General features: G+C 47.6%; 1 protein-coding gene across 4 annotated transcripts in view; it reads right to left on the bottom strand.

The window, feature by feature from the left end:
* The window catches only part of VPS16 (VPS16 core subunit of CORVET and HOPS complexes), an 827293-nt gene that overhangs the window by 249828 nt on the left and 552753 nt on the right, over positions 1 to 24712 (bottom strand). The window lies entirely within an intron of this gene.

The raw sequence follows: 24712 nt of genomic DNA, 5'->3' as shown, positions 1-24712 counted from the left end.
GCTCTCCATCCTCTGACCCAGTTGCTAGCCTTGCGACTCTCCTCCATAGGAAACTTCAACCGTCATGTTGTGTTGCTGGCACCTTCCCTGAGGTACCTTCTGATGGGCCAGGGGGGTCTGTAGAATGGTAGCTGCTGGAGCAGCAGTTTGCACTGTGTAAGTGTTGTCTGGTAATCCCAGGACCTCTTGTATTACCCGCATCCGATCATCAGGCATTGCATCATCTCCCAGCGCCCCTAGCGGGGCCTGTAATACCTCTGGGGTCCTTTCAAACTGTTCCTTAACATTTCCCTCTCCAAGGGATTTCAGGCGGGGTTGCACTGACCCTCGGGATCTCACCTCCGCTCTCGCTGCGGTTCTTGGCATCGAATGGCCCGGCTGCAGGTCTCAACCATTCCGTCATGTATTCCTCCTCGTCCGACTCCTCAGAGTCCTCATCATCATAACAAGGGTGTTCTTGATCCCATAGCACCAATTTTGCAATTAGGGATCCTTTTACATCCATTGTATTCCTCTTAATGCCTCTTGCTCGGCAGATTACCTGTAGGGCACGCTTGTTCAGGCTTTTGTAGGCTTCTGTTCCTGCCTCCATACTGCTGGCAGTCCAAACGTACTGTGACATTTCTCACAACTTTTCAGCAAGATACCTGGCTACTCTGTGCCAAACTGTTTACAAGGCTACGGCCCGGAGTCGCTGTCAGGTGGAAACGCAGAGGCCATAGATCTGCCCTCCCAGCAATCATGCTATCAAACACGAGATCTCTCGCGAACAAGATGGGCTGTCTCTGCTAATACAAGATGCAAGGTTGGCCACTGCAAGATTCTCCATCCTATGCTTCACAGAAACCTGGCTGGAAGACCATATTGCTGAATCCTCAGTGACTCTGTCAGGCTTCGGCCTCTTCAGGGCCGACCGCGACAAAGAGCTCTCGGGCAAATCCAAAGGAGGGGGCATCTGTCTGTACATTAACGACAGGTGGTGCACAGACATAAAGTCCCTGGGAAAGTCATGCAGCCCCCAACTAGAGACTCTTACCATCAAATGCAAACCTTTCTACTCCCCTCGGGAAATTGCCTCTATTATGCTAGTAGGAGTATACGGATTCAGTATTGAATCCCGGCGGTCGGGATCCCGGCGTTCAGAATCCCGACGCCGGAATCCCGACAGCTGAAATGCCGACAAGGGGGGGATGCGGATCGCCCCCCCTTGCGGGCTCGCTGCGCTCGCCACGCAGCGGGCCTGGTGCCTCGCTACGCTCGGCACACTAATTTATTCTCCCTCCTGGGGTGTCGTGGACACCCCAGGAGGGAGAATGTGTCGGCATTTCAGCGGTCAGGATTCCGGCGTCGGGATTCTGAACGCCGGGATCCCGACCGCCGGGATATTAACTGCATCCCGGAGTATACATCCCCCCACAACCAAGTCCAACAGAAGCCCAACTTCAGCTGGCCACTCTGATAAAGGACACCGAACTTAGACACCCAGACTCGCTGCTCATTGTGCTTGGTGACTTCAACTGTGCCAACCTGAGCCAGGAGCTCCCAAAATACACCCAGCAGGTCACATGCCACACAAGAGAGGGGCAAACGCTAGACCACTGCTACACCACCATAAAGTCTGCATACCGATCCATACCCCATGTAGCACTGGGTCTCTCCGACCACTGCATAGTCCACCTTCTTCCGACATATATCCAGAAGCTAAAGTCTGCTAAGCCTGTTATCAAGTCTGTCAAAAACTGGTCAATCGAGGCAAAAACAAAGCTTCAGGCCTGCTTCGACTGCACTGACTGGATGGTGTTCGAAGCCTCTGCCTCTGACATAGATGAACTAGCGGATGCAGTCACATCCTACATCAGCTTCTGCGAGGACTTATGTGTACCAACCAAGCAAATCCGATCCTTTAACAACAACAAGCCATGGTTCGGGAGCCAGCTCAGGAAACTCCGCCAAGCCAAGGAGGAGGCATACAGCAGCGGGGACAGGACACAGTACAAAGAAGCCAGGAACTCCTTGACTCGGGGTATCAAACTCGCAAAAAGGGAATATACAAACAAGCTGACACACAACCTCACAGCAAAGGACCCTGCGGCAGTATGGAAGGGCATGCAAAACATCACAAATTACAAGAAAGCCCAAACACAGTCTGAAACCAGCCATGAACTTGCAGAAGACCTGAACAAGTTCTACTGCAGATTTAAACAGGCCGTACCTCCCCCACTCCATCCCAAAGACCACCACACCCAGGCCCTCCACATGGACCAAGGCGAGGTAGAAGCAGTACTCAAAAGAATAAAACCTAAGAAGGCTGCAGGACCGGATGGTGTGTCGCCATCCAGCCTTAGGACCTGTGCAGCTCAGCTCGCCCCCATCTTCACAACGATATTCAACTCCTCCCTGGACTTGTGCAAGGTTCCTGCCTGCTTCAAACGCTCTATCATCATCCCGGTCCCTAAGAAAACACCCACGAAGGACCTAAATGACTTCAGGCCAATTGCACTAACCTCAGTGGCCATTGGCCATGAAAGCATTTGAAAGACTAGTACTGAAGCACCTGAGAGAAGTGACAAACTCTCACCTTGACCCCATGCAGTTTGCCACAGAAGTGTAGAGGATGCGGTCAACCTCGGGCTGCACCATATTTTACAACACCTCGACCACCAAGGCACCTATGCAAGAGTCCTATTCGTGGACTTCAGCTCAGCATTTAATACTATCGTTCCCGGCATCCTGCAGCCAAAACTTCTCTCCTTAGGAGTCCCAGGATCAACATGCTCATGGATAGTGGACTTTCTAACAGCAAGGGAACAGGTGGTCAAAGCCGGCGCCTTCTCATCCAGCACACGAACAATCAGTACTGGAGCCCCCCAAGGATGTGTCCTCTACCCTCTGCTCTTCTCTCTCTACACGAATGACTGCACCTCAGCTGAGCAGTCAGTGAAAATCATCAAATTCGCAGATGACACCACTATCATCGGCCTAATCAAGGATGGTGACGAGACCGCGTACAGGCATGCAGTGGAGAAGCTGACACAGTGGTGCAGCAGCAACAACCTCGATCTAAACCCCACCAAAACAGTTGAGATGGTGGTCGACTACAGGAAAAAAACAAATGCACTAGCCCCGCTAACAATAGCCAACGCAGTGGTGTCGCGGGTTGATTCCTTCAAATTCCTAGGGACAACCATGTCCAGTGACCTAAGATGGGGATTAAACATAACCACAAACATCAAAAAGGCCCAACAGCGCCTGTTCTTCCTGAGGCAACTCTGGAAATTCAACATCCCACAGGAGCTGCTGTGCGTATTCTACACCGCCATCGTGGAGTCTGTCTTATGTTCCTCGATCACAATCTGGTATGGTGGTATGCCAGGTAAGGATGGTAACAAGAATATTTACTCGACTGCAGAGTGGAATGGCAGGAGTCTTCTGGAGATGAGAAACCAGGTAGTAACGGCAGGATCTGCGAGAGGTACACGGGGAGACCGGATAACCAGGAGCCTTTGGAAACAGCTGAACACAGGAGATACTGAGGTCAGATGAACACAAATTCAAGGCGATGACTGAGAGTTAGAGGCCGGAATATATCCCCCTCGCTGAGTACTGATTGGCTAGCTGCAGCAGCACCAATCAGTACAGGGAAAGAGTGAGCATACCTGAGAGGTATGCAGGTGTGTGGGTCAGAGGTTACCCTGGCTGAGCAGCGGGATTGGACCCTCTGGTCAGCTGAGCGCATGTGTCATGGCGGCGCCCATGACGCGCGGAGTCCAGCGTGCCGGCATGTCGATTACACGGGTCAGCACCAGCCAAACATGGGACATCTCGCCAGACACTGACAGCAACCAGAGGCCTTACTCTCAACGCTGACCACCGAGAAGGTAATGGACGTGGTCTCAGACGGGGCTGAGACCCACGGTTTGTGACAGTACCCCCCCCTTTTAGGGTGGGCACCGAACACCCTTTAGGCTTGGACGGGTTCTCTTCATGGAACACTTTGAGTAAACGGGGGGCATGCACATCTTCTGCATCTGCCCAACTCCTCTCCTCAGGACCATATCCTCTCCAATCAATGAGGTACTGGAGACGCCCATACCTCCGACGAGAATCAATAATTTTGTTTATCTCGAATTCTACTCCCCTGCTGGTTCGAACTTTGGGTAGTGATGGTGAAGAAGCATGGAAGCGATTCAGGATGAGAGGGCGTAACAAAGAGATGTGGAATGAGTTGGGAATGCGTAAAGATTTGGGTAACTTCAATTTATATGCCACAGGATTGATCCTTTGTAGAACAGTGTAAGGACCGATAAATCTGGGAGCAAATTTCATAGAGGGGACTCTTAGTCTGAGATTTCGGGTAGAAAGCCAAACTCTATCCCCTGGACGCAACTCAGGGACAGCTCTTCTCTTGTGATCTGCAAAGAATTTGTACCTTGTTGAAGCTTTCTTGATGTTGGAATGAACCTCTCGCCAGATTTGAGAGAAATGGTTAACGGCTGCTGCGGCTGCAGGTACATCTATCGCAGGTAAAGCTTCAAAATTGGGGGCCCGGGGATTTTGTCCATAGACTATAAAGAAAGGGGAATGACCAGTGGTAGTGTGGTACCTGAAGTTATGAGCAAATTCTGCCCATGGGAGGAGTCTCGACCAGTCATCTTGAGAGGATGATATATAAAGACGTAGGAAGGTCTCCAGATCCTGGTTCACCCTTTCTGTCTGACCGTTGGACTGGGGATGATAGCCTGAAGAAAACTTTAATTTAATTTGGAATGCATCAGACAGGGCTCTCCAAAACCGTGCTACAAATTGTACCCCACGATCGGACACAATTTCATTAGGCAAGCCATGACATATGTTGTACAAACAGCTGAGCCAGACTGGGAGCGGACGGTAGCCCGGGTAATGGGATGAATCGGCCATCTTGGAAAATCTGTCAACTATTACCCATATGGTGTTATACTCTTGAGATTTGGGTAAGTCGCAGATAAAGTCCATTGAAATGTGAGTCCAGGGATGAGATGGAATGGACAGAGGATGGAGCTGGCCGGCTGGGGCTTGTCGGGACACTTTGTGCTGTGCACACTCTGGACATGAGGCCACAAACTCCTTCACTTCCTTGCCAATCTGCGGCCACCAATAGGATCTCTGAAGAATTTTTAATGTCCCCTGGGCGCCAGGATGCCCAGAGAATAACGACTTGTGTGCCCAGGAGAGAAGCTTCTGACGCAGTTCAGTGGGGACGAAGATTTTACCAGGAGGAGGCACAGGTGACACTTGCGTGGGAGCAAAGGCGATGGGGTCAAGAATGGGCCGATTGTCCTGCAGGTCAGAATCCTCTTGCATGGAACGAGATAAAGCATCAGCTTTCACATTCTGAGTGCCTGGACGGTATAACAACTTGAAAGAGAAACAAGAGAAAAACAAGGACCAACGAGCCTGTCGAGGATTTATACACTGGGCAGACTGGAGGTATAACAGGTTTTTATGATCTGTGAAGATCGTCACGGGGAACTTGGCACCTTCTAAAAGATATCTCCATTCTTCGAGGGATAATTTGATGGCAAGTAATTCTTGGTCTCCAATGGAGTAATTTCTTTCTGCTGGAAGAAACTTGCGAGAGAAGAACCCACAGGGGTGGAGTTTTTCATCACTGTTCTTTTGGGATAATACAGCACCGACTCCTATGTGAGAGGCATCTACCTCAAGAAAAAAGGGTTTGTCGACATCAGGCTGGGACAGGATAGGAGCAGTGACAAAGGCTTGTTTTAAAAACTGGAAAGCTGCGATGGCTTCTGGAGGCCAGCTGGCTGGATTAGCCCCCTTCTTGGTGAGTGCGGTGATGGGTGCAATCAGCGTGGAGAAGCCTCGAATGAATTTCCTGTAGTAGTTGGAAAACCCTATAAAGCATTGGACTGCTTTGAGGGAAGTGGGTTGTGACCACCCATTAATAGCCTCCAACTTCTCTGGATCCATACGTAAGTCAAAACCAGAAATGATGTAACCCAGGAAGGGCACGGAAGGAACTTCGAAGGTACATTTGGAAATCTTGCCATACAGTTTGTTTCGGCGAAGACGAGACAATACATCCTTGACCTGAGTTCGATGAGAGGATAAGTCTTTAGAAAAAATGAGGATGTCATCGAGGTATACCACAAGACAAATGTAGAGCATGTCCCTGAAAACCTCATTTACAAATTGCTGGAATACTGCTGGGGCATTACAAAGGCCGAAAGGCATTACCAGGTACTCGTAATGACCATCCCGGGTGTTAAATGCGGTCTTCCACTCGTCACCTTCACGAATTCTTATCAAGTTGTATGCCCCACGGAGATCCAATTTGGTGAAGACTCGGGAACCTCTCACTCGGTCAAAAATTTTGGTAATTAAAGGAAGCGGGTAACTGTTCTTGACTGTGATATTGTTTAAACCTCGGTAATCGATGCACGGGCGAAGGCCTCCATCTTTTTTCTTTACGAAAAAGAAACCTGCGCCTGCTGGGGAACTTGAGCGCCGGATGAAGCCTTTCTGAAGATTCTCCTGTATGTATGCAGACATGGCTTGAGTCTCAGGAACGGACAATGGATAAGTTCGACCTTTAGGAGGGAATTTCCCTGGGAGGAGGTCAATTTTACAGTCCCAATTACGATGAGGAGGAAGAGTATCAGCAGACTGCTCGCAGAACACATCAGCGAATTCACTGTAGACTTCAGGGAGCCCAGGAAGAATTTTTACATTGGCAGAACGAGTGGGTACCACTGACTTGATACACTGCTGTTGGCAATGAGGACTCCATTGCTCGATCTGTAGCGTCTTCCAATTGATGCTGGGATTATGAAGACGAAACCAGGGAAGACCGAGGACGATTTCATAAGAAGATTTGGGAATGACGAGAAATTTGATTTGCTCCTGATGCAGCATGCCGACTCTAAGGGTGAGGAGGCTGGTACAGAAACGAACCTCACTGCCTGGGATTCTGCTGCCGTCAACTGCTGTAACAGCTAGGTGTGGAACTAATGGTTCCATTGGAATCTTCAGTTTAGTAACCAGGTCTTGAGAAATAAAATTCCCGGCTGAACCGGAATCTGCCAAGGCGGTGCTGGAATGGGCACCGGCAGGGGTATCCAAGGATACGGGCAAAACAAAGTCATATTCTGGAGGAGATTTCGCCACTTGACCTAACCTGACTCCTCCCTTACAGGTTAGGCCCGGTCGTTTCCCGAATGCTCGGGACAATTGTTAATGAAATGACTAGGAGCAGCACAATATATGCACAGACGATTGCGCTGCCTACGGGTACGTTCTTCGGGAGTCAGTCGTGATTTACCCACTTGCATTGGTTCTTCACGCGTAGGAGACTCAGAACGAATCTTGGGAGAAACTTTGGGAATTAACTTCTTGTGTTTTTCTAGTCCTCTCTCACGAAGACGTAGATCAATTTTGACACATAGAGATATAAGATCTTCCAATTGGTCGGGAAGATCACGAGATGCCAATTCATCTTTAATCCGGTCAGAGACTCCTAACCAGAAGGCAGCTGTCAGGGCTTCATTGTTCCACTGTAATTCAGACGCGAGAGTTTGAAAGTGGATTACATACTGCCCCATGGGACGGGACCCTTGCTTAATCTGGAGGATGTCGGTAGCTGCTGACACGGGTCGACCTGGCAAGTCGAATATGCGGCGGAAGGTCTGGATGAATTGGTCATAGTCTGCCAGCAGAGGATCTGCTCTTTCCCACAAGGGTGATACCCACTTCAGGGCAGAACCAGTCAATAACGACACCATGTATGCAATTTTAATTCTGGCCGTAGGAAAGTTATGAGGGATCAATTCGAACTGAATTTGGCACTGGTTGATAAACCCTCTGCAGGTCTTGGGGTCACCATCGTATTTGGTGGGTGCTGGGAGTTGGAGACGAGAAGGTAGAGCTGGTGTTGCTGATCCTACGGGAGAGGTTGACACAGAAGTCGACAGGGACTGTTGCAGGGTGTCCAACCGACTGGACACATCCTGTAGGAATTTAATCACCTGCTGCTGAGTGGCTTCTTGGGTCTCCATTTTGGCAGCAACATTTTGAAGAACCGCTGGTCCCACACTTGGGTCTTGAGCCGAGTCCATCGGCCTTGAATTTACTGTCAGGTCTGGGGTCTGTTGTGTTCCCGACCCTGACCGTGGTGGACCAGTGGAGGGCGCTGTGTATCGGAAGGCTGGAGGCCTGATGAATGACATGCACGGAGGCAAGGCCTTGTGTACCAGAGCGTTGGCGGGTCAGCACCAGCCAAACATGGGACATCTCGCCAGACACTGACAGCAACCAGAGGCCTTACTCTCAACGCTGACCACCGAGAAGGTAATGGACGGGGCTGAGACCCACGGTTTGTGACATCCATCACCTGAACAATCCAATCAAAGCGAATGCAATCCCAATATCAACAGCCAAACAACATGTCCCTACTTGGCGACCTGACTACCATAGTCGTAGCTAGAAATTAAATGCTTGTAATGTCTTTATGTAATATATGTAATGTCTCCCTCCCCCCCTTTTTCATCCCTGCTTGATGCTGCACTGTAATCCACAAAAAAATCCTAGTGTGCGCAAGCACACATTGCCAATAAAGTTGATTCTATTCTATTCTATTCTTAGGTGTCCTCCGCTGACACCTCACCTAACCTTACCCAGGGTACACTGGGACTGAGTGATCCCACTGCTTGCCACCATTTGTGAAGACATGGATTCTCTGATCACTCAGGTAAACAGTTTAGTAACATGGCAAAAGCCCTTTATTGTATATATATACACACAGTGCACTACAACAGTCACAATTACCAGCCAGGAAGGTATCTTACTTACTAAGTCCCCACAGTAGTATATGATTACCGGTGCTTGCGTTCCTTTGCTACACAAGCTGGCAGTATTTCTGAGTCCCCTGGCTTGGGATACCAGCTCACACAGCACCCTGAAATGTTCACACTGACGGCACCGCAATGCCTAGTCCGCTTCTGTATGTCAGAAGTCCAATTCTCTCTCTGCACTGGAGAGATCAGCACGTCCTGTGCTGATCTCTCCCCCAGTACAGCTCCCTTCCCTTGTTATACCCAGCCCTGTATATTCATAACCCAGGCAGTTCAATCAGGATGATAGAGAGTTTGATGAGATGCAGAGACGAACTGTCTGGGGTGTACATGATCAGATTACCTGTATATCCAACCATACACTGTTTACTACTTATGTTAATCCCATTTGATTAACATCAGACTTAGAACAATGGGAAACTTAACCTATAGTAAAGAACACTCTGGCCTAGACCTATTCATATTAACAATTACATTAAGCACAGTATAACCAAATAAAGTACATATTCCATATATAACAGGTAAAATATAGCTATACCATATAATAATTATACAGAATATACCTAATAATGTACTATAATTAAGTAAAGTCCATGAGCAGGACCAGGGCTATGAAAGTAACCACAGTCGTCTAACACTGTGCGACACGAGTAGTCGACGGTGTCATCACACTGAGTACCTGTGTTCCTGAGTAATCTGCTACAGCTGTTGTTGATTCCTGAAAGCTCCCTGGACACCCTTCACCTGCCAGGTCTTCTTCCAGCTGCTTAATCCATTTGCAGTTCTCCAGAGGAAGAAGCTAAAGCTCTCCAGCAACTGCCAGCAAGTTTGCATTGCCCTTAAAGGGCCATCACCACTTTCAACTCCCAAGTCCACACAGGTGTCAACACTTCATACAAACGTAGCAGTTCCCTGACTGCCGACTTTCCAGCAGTTCACAGACTGCCAACAACCCAGCAGTTCCCAGACTGCCGACATTCCAGCAGTTTCCAGGCCATTCATCGGTTACGATTCTCCACGACCAGAGACACTCACAGTCCATCTCCTGTGCTAGGCCAGTCAGGTGTGGCAACTCAGGTCAAAGGGCCGCGACCTCGCCACTGAACACAGCAAAGTCCAAACCTCCTTGCGGGGGTCCCGGGTGAAGACCGTAGGTTGTGTTAGACTTCGCGCCTCTGATCAGAGTCACGTCAATTCCCCACCTGGCTGTGTCCGCAGTTCCTGTGTCATAAGAACCCTCCATACCTCAAACCACCTGTATTCCAGTACCCAGCATCATCCACTGGCTCACTGCTGCCACAGCCAGGTACACCAGTGACCCGAGCCCTGACAGTTTGTTCAAGGCCCATGGACCCGGCACGTGAATAGAATGTGGGACCAGCGGCTTTCCAAGAAGTCACTTCCTGGATGGAGACCCAGGAGGCTGCCCAGCAGTGGTTAATCACCTAACTTCAGGAAGTCTCTACCCGCCTAGACAGTCTTCAGAAGTCTCTCATCCAGCCAGCTCCAGTGGTGGCCATGCCTCCTGTCTTACCACCAGCCTACTCTGGTCTTCAGCTGTCTACTCCTCAAAGGTATGATGGGAACCCCAAAAATTGCAGGGGTTTCATCAATCAGTGTGAAGTCCATTTTGAGTTGCTGTCCCAGAATTTTCCAACACCTCGAACGAAAGTGGCATATGTCATTTTTCTGCTCTCTGGTCCAGCCCTAGATTGGGTCTCACCTTTGTGGGAGAGGTCAGATCCGCTTCTGGACGATTACAACAGTTTCATCACGGTCTTCCGAAAAAATTTTGATGTGCCAGGTCGACCTTTTTCTGCAGACACAGAAATCAAAATAGATCTGCGTCTTCAAGAACGTAACCTGGAAAAATTTAAAAGAGGGTCTCCCAAGGCTTTTTCATCTTCTATGTCCCCGTCTCGGCCAAGTCTGGTGTCACCAGCTCCGGAGGAACCTATGCAGTTAGGTAGGTCCCGCTTGACACCTGAAGAGCGTGCCATGAGATGACAAGACAATCTTTGTCTTTACTGTGCATCTCCCGGTCATTTCCGTTAGTCTTGTCCTGAAAGGTCGAGAAACGCCAGGGCCTAACCTGTCAGGGAGGAGTCAGGTTAGGTCAGATTGCAAAATCTCCTCCAGTCTATGATCTAGTTCTGCCCATGATCGTCCAGTCCCAGTCTGGTCCCCAGATTCTCTCCGCTCTGATGGAGCAGCCGGTAATTTCATCGCTCTGGAAGTGGTAGAGAAATGCAAGTTACCAGTAGTACCTTAAGACTCCCATCTTTATCTGACCGCTGTACATGGAATCACGATTATCGGCAGTGATGTTACTCACCGCACTGATTCCCTAACCATCCAGGTCGGGGCTCTCCATAAAGAACATTTGGAACTTCTGGTCGTTCCCCGGACTTCCTACAGCATTGTGTTGGGTATGCCTTGGCTTTGCTTACACAACCCAAGGATCAACTTGGTCACGCTTCAAATTGAGGAGTGGAGTAGCTACTGTCAAGACCACTGTATGTCCAAGGTGGTTCCACTGCAATACTCAGTGCTTCCAGAATTGCTCCAGCAGTTTGACTAATTCCGGGACGTATTCAGTGAGAAAGCTGCCGATCAATTGCCCCCTCATCACAAGTGGGGTTGTCCTATAGACTTGCTTCCTGGTAAAACTCCTCCCAGGGGTCGAACTTACCCGTTGTCCATTCCCGAAACCCAAGCAATGACCGAGTACATTCAGGACAACCTCTAGAAGGGGTTCATACGCCAATCCACGTCTCCAGCAGGCGCTGGGTTCTTCTTTGTCAAAAAGAAGGACGGCGGCCTGCGCCCTTGTATCGATTACCGAGGGTTGAATGAAATCACGGTGAAGAACAGCTATCCACTTCCCCTCATAAACGAGCTCTTTGATTGAGTCAGAGGTCTTTTCTAAGCTGAACCTCAGGGGTGCTTACAACATTATCAGGATCCGAAGAGTAGATGAGTGAAAGACCGCATTCAATACCAGAGATGGGCACTATGAATATCTGGTTATGCCCTAAGTAATGCTCATGCGGTTTTCCAGAATTTCGTAAAATGAGATATTTAGAAATGTCTTATACAAATATCTGGTAGTCGACCTGGACGATATTCTCATATTCTACCGAGATCTGCAATCTCACAGTGATCATGTGAAGGAGTTCCTTCTCCGCCTCCGTCAGAATAAATTGTATGCCAAAATTTCTAAATGCACCTTCGAGGTTCCGTCTATCTCATTCTTGGGATACATAATCTCCGGCAAGGAGCTTCAAATGGAACCTGAGAAGCTGGAAGCAATCTCAGGCTGGAGTCAGATCTGTTCAGTGCTTTATTGGATTTGCAAATTACTACCGGAAATTCATCAAGGGGTTCTCCACACTCATTGCCCCAATTACAGCTTTAACCCGAAAAGGTGCGAACCCGGCTAATTGGTCTGAAGAGACTTCTCTGGTCTTCCGGCTTCTGAAACAAGCCTTTGTGTCTGCCCCAATCCTTCAACAACCTGATGTGAACAATCCCTTTGTGCTGGAGGTCGATGCCTCACACACAGGGGTGGGGGCAGTACTCTCTCAAGTGGCTGATGATGGGAAAATGCATCCGTGCGGATTCTTCTCCCGCAAATTCCTATCGGCAGAGAAGAATTACGTCGTCGGTGACCAGGAGTTATTGGCTATTAAATTGGCTATAGAAGAGTGGTGTTACCTCCTGGAGGGAGCCAAGCACCCAGTGAAATCTACACAGACCACAAGAACCTTCTGTACATTCAGTCCGCTCAGTGTTTGAACCCCAGAAAGTCTCATTGGTCCTTGTTCTTCTCCAGGTTTAATTTCAAGATTTTGTATCGTCCTGGTTCCCAGAGTGCCAAAGCCGATGCTTTGTCCCGTTCCCTAGAAGAGGACATCAGTATACCCGAATCCAATCCAATATTAAATCCTACAGCCTTTGCGTCTACTGACTGTGCTGCCCTGAGGGAAGATATTTGTGCCACCTGAGCAACGTCCAAAGTTACTCACTTGGGCTCATTCATCTCAATCTTTTAGTCACCCTGGCATCCTGAAAACCTGGGAGATCATTCATCGGTCCTATTGGTGGCCCCATCTTCGGAAGGATGTCAAGGACTTTGTAGCTTCCTGTCCTATATGAGCGCAACACAAGGTCTTCCGCCAAGCTCCGGCTGGCACATTGGTGCCACTCTCGATTCCTAATCGTCCATGGACCCATATCTCAATGGACTTTATCTCTGATCTGCTGAAGTCCCAGGAGTTCAATACCATATGGGTCATGGTGGATCGGTTTTCTAAAATGGCCCATTTTGTTCCCCTGAAGGGTCTGCCTTCTGCCCCGCAACTGGCAAAATTGTTTGTCCAGAACATCTTTAAACTCCATGGCCTTCCTACAGAGATCGTATCTGACCGCGGTGTCCAATTTTTCGTCAGGTTCTGGAGGGCTTTATGCAAAGTATTCAAGGTGGACCTCAAATTCTCATCAGCGTACCATCCACAGTCAAACGGACAGACGAAGAGGGTCAACCAGGACCTTGAGAACTTCCTCCGCTTATATGTTTCGTCCTCCCAAGATGACTGGGTCAGTCTGCTGCCCTGGGCAGAATTTGCGCACAACTTCAGATATCATACGTCCCCTGGCTACACTCCCTTCTTCAGTGTGTTTGGGAAACATCCTAGCCCTCCAGTATTTGAGGATCTACCACCAATGGAGGTACCTGCTGCCAAGTCTGCCTATGTGCATTTTTCCTAAATTTGGAAGAATGTACATCTTGCCCTAAAGAAGGCATCCAGGAAGTATAAATTATTTGCGGATCACAGAAGGAGAAAAGTTCCCGAGCTTAAACCGGGTGACAAAGTCTGGCTCTCCACCCGCAATATAGGATTGTGTGTTCCATCCATGAAATTCGCCCCAAGATTCATTGGTCCGTATCCTGTAATGCAGATGATTAATCCTGTGATTTACAAGCTCAAGTTACCTCATTATCTCCGGATACCCAACTCCTTCCATCTCTCGCCGCCGATATAACCAGAGACCACAGAAAATACGGAGAAATAATGGACTTTTTATGTGTATCTTAATGTACATTTTAGATGCATAAAGTATGTGTTGAAATGGAATGCATGCTTCCGGTTTAAGGCTGAAACGCAAAAGCTGGGTCCTGCGGAGGAAGCAGTGATCCCGCGGTGCTGTTCCAGTTTTTGGAACGCACGCTTCCGGGTTTGCTGAAATGCAAACATCTGGATAGTGGTAACATGATGCATTTCCGGTTCCGGGCAGTGTGACCAGGTCCCGGGAATTTGGCGCCAATCTTTGTCTATTTAACAGCTCCGGCCACGGAATACAGCATGCGCCTGATGAAGGACCCAATGGTCTGAAATGCATTGAGCAGCTGTACCCGTGGCCGGAGAACAGTATTGTTTGCAATTGGGAGGACCATCCACATTGAGTTCTGCTTTGAGAGAATCGGCACCTGTTGATCAGTACCACAGGAGTGGTTGCTGAGATCCCCCAACTTTATCACCGGCTGGTGATTATATGCTTGTTTTATCCCACCTTTTGCGAGTGCAATGTTTGAATAAATTGTTCCCCCCTGTCTGTAAAGGTCTTGCACTATTTCTTCTCTTTTTCTAGAAAGTAACTTAGAAAATGAGGGAGTTTTATGGACTGTTATATTGGGATACAGAAGAGAGGGATCTCTTTTTATCATATTAAGACTCAATTTTTTGTGTCTCATCTACTTATGCTCTTCCAACTTTAGCACCCAGGACACCGACTTCATTCTTTTATTTTCCCAAAGAGCAAAAGAATTTGAGGAGGCGAAAGACTGAAAATCTTTCATTAAAAAGGTTATTTACATAATGGTATGCGTCTGAATTCCAAGAATGGGAGCAGGGGCCATGTTATTCAGTGCATTTCTGTTCTTGGGGCCTGATTCAGAACTAACTAATCGCTGGACTGCATATATTCAAAACCCAGAATTAGGTAAATGCCTCCCCAAGCTAGCTATGTATATAAGTTACCACCATGGAGGAGGAGGAGAGAAGTGGGGCAGTGAGGGTCTGTGTGCCCCGAGTACCAGGAGCAGGCGCCGGGGGAGAAGTGTGGGGACACTGTGAAGGGAAGTGCTGCAGGATGAATAGAATACTTTATTTGTTATTAACAATACACTGCGATCAATGCACTGTCAACAAAATTTTCATACAAGTACCTACACAAAAGAACATTAAAAGAACAATTCCCATTTCATTTCTTGTCATTTAGCATGCGAACAGCAGTTGGAAAAAAGCTGTTTAGCATGCGCTTTGTACGTGCCGGGACACTACTGAACCGTTTTTTCGATGGCAAAATATCAAAGACCTCATAATTCGGATGACTGGGATCTGCTAAGATACAATTAGCTTTTTTTTTGCATTCTGTTATTATACAGATTACGGGTGCATGGTAGAGACACCCCAATAATTTTACTTGCAGTTTTTATCACTCGGTCTAACGTGGCCTGCTCTGCCGCAGTACAGTTGCCAAACCATACTACAATCCCGTACGTTAAAACACTCTCCATGATTCCTTGATAAAATCTGATTAGCGTGTTGGTCTCAGAACATACAGCTTTGAGTCTTCTTAAAATGAAGAGGCGTTGTTGGGCCTTCTTAATCATAGTAGTGCAATTTAGAGACCAAGTTAGATCATCAGAAATATATAAACCTAGGAATTTAAAAACCTCTACCTCCTTAATAGGAATAGCCCTCCATAAACATGGGAAGTATTGGCCTACCACAACTTTGCCTAAAATCTATCATCTCCTCCTTGGTTTTATTTGTATTTAATTGCAGACAATTTTGTCTACTCCATTCGAGCAATCTAAAAACCTCAGACCTATATGCTACTTTATCATTTTCGGTTATCAGGCCAACCACAGAGGTGTCGTCCGCAAACTTCACTATCTGTACCGATTTTGAAGTCGACACACAATCATGTGTAAACAGGGAGTTTTATGGACTGTGATATTGGGATATAGAATACTTCCCGGAAAGAAGAGAGGAATCTCTTTTTATCATATTAAGACTCAATTTTTTGTGTGTCATCTACTTATGCTCTGCCAACTTTAGCGCCCAGGACACCGACTACATTCTTTTATTTTCCCAAAGAGCAAAAGAATTTGAGGAGGCGAAAGACTGAAAATCTTTCATTAAAAAGGTTATTTACATAATGGTATGCGTCTGAATTCCAAGAATGGGAGCAGGGGCCATGTTATTCAGTGCATTTCTGTTCTTGAGGCCTGATTCAGAACTAATCGCTGGACTGCATATATTCAAAACTCAGAAATCAGGTAAATGCCTCCCCAAGCTAGCTATGTATATAAGTTACCACCCTGGAGGAGGAGAGAAGTGGGGCAGTGAGGGTCTGTGTGCCCCGAGTACCAGGAGCAGGCGCTGGGGTAGAAGTGTGGGGACGCTGTAAAGGGGAGTGCTGCAGGATGATCGGAGGCAGCTGAGAATAGCAAGTATCATACTGTATAAATTGTTCTCTCTTGTTTTCTTTTCTTCTCCCACTTATTGTACGGTATTTCAATTGTATTGTGTTGTTTTATTTTATTAGGTTGTTTTAGAGTATTTTCTATTGTGGGATCTGTATATAGGTATATTAGCACTGTTTAACTCTACATCGTTTATTTATCTGTTTTCTGATATCGGTATAGGTGCCCATATAAATTCCCCCAGTAGCATAGCTCCTAGATATTATACACTTAATATATTATAATAAAGTATAGCATAATATAATATAGTATATAGCACCCTTTTACTTAGCTGTAGTATTTACCCTAAATGACCATGAGTGGGGTCGCCAATCTCACTCAGTGTGTATCTTGCCAGATGTATGTAAGTAACTGGGAGACACAATGGGAGAAGACAGGTAGGTCTCAACACATAGCCATAGCCCCACCTAGTAGCCAACGCCGCCCTAAGCATGACACATATATGCAAACAGGGAGTAGGACACACATACACCCCACATCCAGGTAACATAAGACAATATCTGAGGGAGGAGCCTCAGATATGGGTAAGTGGAATAGTTTAAATATAAAGTTTTTTTTGCATCAAACCCGTTAACAACATTCCCTCCTGGTCTAGGTTGTGCCAAGCAATGAGTAGCAGCAATTGGGGTAACAGGAAAAATACAACATTACCCACTGACGAAACCAGCGGAGGTTACAATCGGGCCTCTGCATACCAAACACTCTTTCCTGTTGGCTGCAGCGGCCCCGACTAACCTCCTGGGTAGAGATTTACTATGTAAAATGGGATGTGTCATCTATTGCACTCCCGATGGGGTATTCCTAGACACTCCTAAAAATCTTACACAAGAAGTGCAAGATATGCTGGACAGTCCTCAGAGGCTAATGTTGTATTCCATCTAGGGTAGCTGAAATTACAGCACAAATACCGGGTTCCCTTTGGACTAAAGATGGACTAAAGATGGACAGGATGCTGGGCTGATGGCAAATGTAGCTCCAGTAGAGATCCGCTTAAAAGAAGGCAGGATAGCCCCAAAAATACCGCAATACCCTTTAAAACCTGAAGTTGAGCTAGGAATATTCCCAGTGATCCAACGATTGCTCCAACAGGAAATCCTAGTTAGAACTTCCAGCACGGCCAATAGTCCCATCTTTCCTGTGAAAAAGAGCAGGGGGAGGGGCTACAGACTAGTGCAGGATTTAAGAGGGGTAAACAAAGTAGTTGAGAGCCAATTCCCCGTAGTGCCAAACCCAGCTGTCATCCTAATGCAAATCCCACCTCATTGTACTCATTTCACAGTCATTGATTTGTGTTCAGCGTTCTTCTCCGTCCCTTTGCACCCTGACAGCCAGTATCTGTTCGCCTTTACTTACAGTGGAGTACAATATACCTGGACACGACTCCCCCAGGGATTCATAGACAGCCCCAGCATCTTCTCCCAGGCCTTGCATAATTGTTTACAATCCTTTCAACCCATGAGTGGTTCGATACTGATACAATATGTCGATGACTTATTGTTGTGTTCTGAGTCACTGGAGTCATCAGTGGATGACACTAGACAACTACTGATGCATCTCTCAGAGACAGGACATAAAGTATCAAAGGATAAGCTGCAATTATGCCAGACCAGGGTTAAGTATCTGGGCCACTGCCTCACCCAAGGGCTGAGACACCTCACCGACGACAGAATCCAAGCGATTCAGAACATGGTACTGCCACAGACCCAGCATCAGATCCGTACGTTCCTAGGCATGTGTGGATACTGTCGCAATTGGATCCCAGGATTCTCTATTCTGGCATTTCCACTGCAAGAGATGGTTTCCTCAACTAAGCCAGATCGGGTCTCTCATACTGAGGAATCTGAACTGGCTTTCGAGGAACTAAAGGTGAGCCTAACAAAGGCCCCAGCACTGGGAATGCCAGATTATGGGAAACCCTTTGAACTGTACGGAACTGAATCAGGTGGGTGTGCGGCAGGAGTACTTGTACAAAAACATGGTGATGCCAGCCTGACCAATGTCGTACTGCAGTGTACAATTAAACCCTATTATTTGAGCACTTCCTACGTGTCTACACAGTGTAGCTGCCATAGCACTACCGGTAAACAAAACTGAGAATGTGGTGTTGGGGTGTGTTTTAACTGTTTATGCTCCTCATATAGTCTGGACATTCCTAAAATTCTGCCTAAACATGTGAAAAATATTCATCAGCCAAGTCCACTAAATGGGAACTTGCATTGATGTTACCAGTAAAACGGGTAATATTGTAATCCCAGCAACACTCCTACCAGGTGTGCCCTCCAAGGCGCAAAGGGTGGAGTGGTGCTGAGGTTGCTGGAATGGTGGAGTTTAGGGGGAGCCGAGACGAATATGATTGCATGACATGTTTGAATCAGACCTTTGCAGCATGCCCCCAAAGGGTGGTAACAACCCATTGGAAGAGGAAATATCAGATTCTTACCTGATAATATGTTTTCCTCTACTCCACCATGGCAGCCATTACATATGGGTTTTTCCCTGATTGGGTAGCTTTGGAAAGGAAAAAAAGACTCCTCCTGTATAAAAGGCTCCTCCTCCTTCCTGCTTGCGTCTTTGTTTCTAGCTCTCAAACACAAACAGTTAGTTGCACAGAAAATACAGGGTCGGGAACTATGCTGCCATGGTGGAGTAGAGGAAAACATATTATCAGGTAAGAATCTGATATTTCCTCTACCTCCCCCATGGCAGCCATTACATATGGGTAATACCCAAGCAGTTCCACGTTTCAGGGCTGGGCAAACCAAATTATAACGTAACTTTACATGATGATTTCTCCTCTTTTCTTTTTTTTTTTTTTATAATTTTTAAATTTTTTTTTTTTTTTTGTGTTTTTTTTTTTTTTATCTTATATCACTGCAGACAATACCTTACGTCCAAATTTTGCGTCCGCTGACGCCATCACATCCAGCCTATAATGTTTAGCGAAAGTGTGCACCGAAGCCCACCCTGCCGCCTTACACAGTTCTAGTATGGATGCTTCACCCTTTTCCGCCCATGAAGTTGCCATCGCTCGGGTTGAATGCGCCTTCAACCCTTTGGGTGGTTCTGCTTCCATCACTTTATAGGCTTCTAGAATACAACATCGAATCCATCGAGCAATTGTCATTTTTGACGCCTTCTGCCCTTTGTTTTTACCCTCTGTGAGTATGAATAGATTTTTCTCTTTTCTGATTTCTTCCGTTCTTCGTTTATATATTGTCAGTGCCCTTACTACATCAAGTTTGTTCAATCGCGCTTCCTTATCGTTTTTCGGGTTGCCACAAAACGACGGGAGTATAATCTCCTGATTTACGTGAAAGTTCGATACCACTTTGGGCAAGAATTGTGGATTCGTTCGTAATACTATTTTGTCTTGAAACTCATTTATGAATGGCTCCTCTGACCACAGGGCCTGTATCTCTGATACTCTTCTGGCCGACGTTATGGCCACTAGAAAAGCCACTTTCCAGGTAAGTATTTTCAGCGAGACTTCCTGTAATGGTTCAAACGGGTCTTTAGTGAGTGCATTGAGTACTAAGTTCAAGTCCCATGGTGCTAACGGCTGGTGAAACCTTGGCCTAATCTTTTTTGCTGCTTGAAAAAACCTCTGGATATATCTATCCTCTGCTATATTTTTGTCCAGCATTGCTGCCAGTGCTGACACCTGCACCTTCAGAGTGCTAACTGCCAGTCTCTTATCTAGGCCTTCTTGTAGAAAATCTAGTATTACTGGAATCTGTTCCGGGTTTCTATTTTTGTCCCTGCACCATGATGTGTACTTTAGCCACGTTTTGTAATACACCTTCGATGTATTTTTCTTTCTTGCCCTAAGTAACGTTTCCACCACTTTACTAGAGAATCCCTTATTTAGCAATGTCCTGGTTTCAACAACCATGCCTTCAGATTCCAGGCTGATGGCTGATCCTGCTGCACTTTGCCCTGTATCAGCAGATCCGCCCTCCTTGGAAGTTGCACCGGTCCCCCTATTGCCATACGAAGTAGTTGGGGAAACCACGGTCTCCTGGGCCAATTTGGCAAGATTGCGATCACGGTTGCCTTCTCCCTTTGCACCTTTCTTAAGAACCTTGGGATTATTGGGAACGGTGGGAATGCATAGAGAAGTTGCTTCGGCCAGGTTGCTGTTAGCGCGTCCCACTGCTCGGCCTGTGGGTCCTGGAACCTTGAAAAGTACCTCTCTACTTTCCTGTTTTGTCTCGACGCCATAATGTCGACACACGGGTTGCCCCAGGTCTCCACTAGCATTGCAAAGACTTCTCTGTTCAGTCCCCATTCCCCTGATACACACAGGGTCCTGCTTAGGCCGTCCGCCACCTGGTTGTCCTTGCCCGCCAAGTATACTGCTTTTACACTTAGTGTTTGTACCTCTGCCCAGGTCAGCAGTTTTTCGGCCTCCTGCATCATGCCTACACTGCGTGTTCCTCCTTGTCTGTTTATATATGACACCACTACTTGGTTGTCCGACCTGACCACCAGTTCCTTGTTTTTCAGTATTTCCTGAAAAGCTCTGCATGCACACACGACTGCCCTCATCTCTTTGAGATTCGAATGCATTTTTCTCTCGTCTGTCGACCAGACCCCTTGGGACGCCTGACCCTCGCAGACTGCTCCCCAGCCGGTCCCACTTGCATCCGTCGTGATCACTACCTGGTCGTGCACATGAAACAGTCTTCCTGCCTGCAGTCTGCTTCTGTCTGACCACCACTTCAGATCTTCTTTCGCCCTTTGTGTTAGCCAAATTCGCTGGGCCAGATCCTTGTTGTTGCCATTCCACTGCGTCAGATAGCACCTCTGCAACTTTCTCGTATGGAACCTTGCCCACTGTAGGGTTTCCAAGGCCGAGGCCATCAGTCCCAGCACCTTCATACATGCTTCTGCTGTAGTCACTGATTTTCCTAGTAAAGGTTTTATTGACTGAATTAATTTTTCCTGTCTTTCTGGCGTTAAAGTGACCCGGAGCGCCTGAGTGTCCAGAACCACTCCCAAGTACTTTATCTTGTTTGACGGTTCTAATTGACTTTTGTTTTTGTTTATCAACCACCCGTGCATTGTCAAGAATTGTAACACCTCCTCGGTGTGTTCTACTGCCAGTTCCTTTGTTTCTGCCATGATTAGCAAGTCGTCTAAGTACGGCCATATCACTATGCCCTTTTGTCTTAATTTTGCCACCAATACTACCAATACTTTGGTGAATGTCCTTGGTGATGTTGCCAGGCCAAATGGTAGTGCCCTGAACTGGTAACTTATCCCCTGTATAGAAAACCTCAGGTACTTCTGATGGCTGACACAAATGGGCACGTGGAGGTACGCGTCTTTGAGGTCTATAGAGGTCATGTATGCGTCCTTCTTGAGGTCTGGTAATATGCTTCTTACCGACTCCATCCTGAACGTCTTCACTTCCACTAGCTGATTCAGTTTTCTTAGATCCAGTATAGTCCTGAATCCCCCTGACGGTTTTGGAACCACAAAGAACCGCGAATACCAGCCCTCTTTTATTTGTGACTGTGGTGTTTCCACCACCACTTTCTGCTGTATCATCTCTTTTAGGCTGGACAACAAGGCCTCCTTTTCTACCGGATCCCTTGGTATTGGAGATTCTGTGAAGAACGACCCTGGACGTTTTCTGAATTCTATTTTGTAGCCCTGTCGAACAATCTCCAGTACCCACTTGTCTGAAGTGGATACCTCCCAGGTGCTCTGAAATTTGAGCAACCTGGCCCCAACTGCCTGGGGTTCGGCGTCATTGTATATTCTGTTTTGTGACGAACTTGCTGTCTCTGCCTCTTTGGGCACGAAAATTCGCCCTTGAAAGCCAGGTACCTCTTCTGTACCCTCTGCCTGGCCTGTAGCTTCTCGCCTCACGATACTCTTGACTCTGGAATTTAAAATTTCTATTCCCAGGCGTCTTTCTAATTTGTTTCTCTTGGGGCAGCCACACTGATTTGCCTCCGGAAATTTTTGTAATGATTTGGTCCAACTGGGTACCAAACAAGTAGTCCCCCTGGAAAGGAAGGGTCAGCAGCTTATTCTTTGATTGTACATCGGCCGCCCATGGTTTGAGCCATAGTGCTCGCCTGGTCACTGCTGCTGTCGCCCCGGCTCTCGCTGCTAGCCTCATTGCATCGAGTGAAGCTTCACACATAAACTCGATCGCCAACTGCACATTTTGTACAGTTTTCAGCAGCTCCGACCTCCTTATGCCGTCCAGCATGTCCGCCTCCAGCTGATTACACCATTCTCGCGTCACTCTAGACGTGATGGCCATAGCTGCTGCCGGCCTCAGAGCTGCTCCTGCAATCAGGTGTTGCTTTCTTAGCCCCAGTTCCATACGCCGTTCCATTGGGTCCTTAAAATTATTTGCGTCCTCCAAGGGGAGGGTCGTTTTTTTCGAAAGCCTCGCAATTGCTGCGTCTACTTTCGGTAGCTCATCCCATGCCGTAGTGAGATCCGCCTGGAATGGGTACATCTTCCCCATTTTCGCCGGAATCACCGTCCTTTTATCCGGATGTTTCCATTCATCCAGTACCATCTCAGTTAGAGGCTGGGATAAAGGAAAGATTTTATTCCTCTTTTTTTTGTCTCTAAATAGTAATTCTTGTAATTTAAGCTCCTCTGGGGCCTCCTCTATATTGAGTGCCTTATTTATCAGGACTAACAGATTTTCCACCATATCCACACTGAAGTCACTCTCAGCTTTATCCACTGGCGTGTCCTCTGTGTCCTCTAAAGCCTCTGCTGTAGAAATTCCTGGTTCCTCCCCAGACTCTCCCTCACTCATGCGGGAGCGCCCCCTTTTCCCGGTTGCTTTCACCAGGTCTTCCTGGGTCACAAAAGTCCCGGTAAGGGCTGTTTTAAGCATGTCCACTAGTCCGGACATTTGTGACAATGGGATCCTAGGGACTTTGCATGTTTCACATACACTGCCCACATGTTTATCCGGCAAGTTTTTGTCACACATCAGGCATTTGTCAACATGTTGTTTCTTGTGCCTGGCTTTCCCCGCTTTATCTTTACTGCTGTCAGACCTGTTAAAACAAGCCTCTTGATTACTATACACATACACATTATAACCTTTCTGCCCTCTTTTCATGGTGGCTTACCCCGACTTTTGTATGGCTTGTCTCTTTTCCTCCTCCATTTTTAGGTAGTCTAGTCTAAAAAGACATGATACCTTAGTGTCAAGCGGCCAAGACAGGTATAACAGTCACATTGTGACACACTCACCCTCCAGTGGTAACTTCGCCAGATAGTACCTCCGTCTGCCGCCGCTTACACACTTCAGCTGGGAGCTCCGTTGGTGGCATAGCTGCCTGGCGTTGCTGCTCATATACTGGCGCGTCGGCCCCCCTCCAATCGGAGCCGGACGCGTCATCCAGCCGCGCGCTGCGTGCCCGCGTCCATTACTCACTGACACGCATTCCCACGCCGGTGACGCTGACGCGTACGTCGTCATCTTCCGGCGCCTCCGCGCGCGCACGCCTTCTCACCCGCCGCTCCACGTTGCTGCAAGTGTCCTAGACGTCCGCCCGGCTTCACTGTCTGATGGACCCGGACAGATGACCGCTCCCTCAGTCACCTAGGACGCCGCCGCCTGTAGCCGCCCACACCTGAGGACGGCATGCGGCTCGTGAGACCCGGGCCCTCTCAGGTACCCATTCTCCCCTCCATATCCCCGGAAGGAATGAGGGGAGATTAAAGCCAGACTTCACAGGGCAAGCCACCACCTTTCTGCTACCCATGTTTTTTAGGGAAAGGAAAAAAAGACGCAAGCAGGAAGGAGGAGGAGCCTTTTATACAGGAGGAGTCTTTTTTTCCTTTCCAAAGCTACCCAATCAGGGAAAAACCCATATGTAATGGCTGCCATGGGGGAGGTAGAGGAAAATCATTTTTCTTTCCACAACACAGAGAGGGAAAAATTGTACACTGGCTATACCGTAATAGATGGAAAAGGCATAGTAGAGGCTGAACCCATTGGACGTCTCACTCAGCAACAGCAGTCTCATTAGTAGTACTGCGGGCTGAGAGAAAAAAAAAAAACAGCCAATATTCATGCCGACTCCAAGTACGTTTGTTGGGGAATACAGAAGATCTTAGGCCCTATGGCGCCTCAGATGTTTTGTTTCAGTAACTGGCACTCCAGTGGCGCAAGCGTTGTAAGTTTAAAAGATTTCTGACAGTCACACAGCTGCCGGACAGAGTGGCTGTTATCAAGTGTAAAGCCCACATCTTAGATGAGGATTCAGTGTCACTTGATAATGAACATGCTGGCAAGGCAGCTGGGTGAGCCATGCGC

Source organism: Crinia signifera, chromosome 7 (genome assembly GCF_055691185.1).
Source record: "Crinia signifera chromosome 7, ASM5569118v1, whole genome shotgun sequence".
Lineage (NCBI taxonomy): Eukaryota > Metazoa > Chordata > Amphibia > Anura > Myobatrachidae > Crinia > Crinia signifera.
This window is presented reverse-complemented; position numbering and strand designations above follow the sequence as displayed.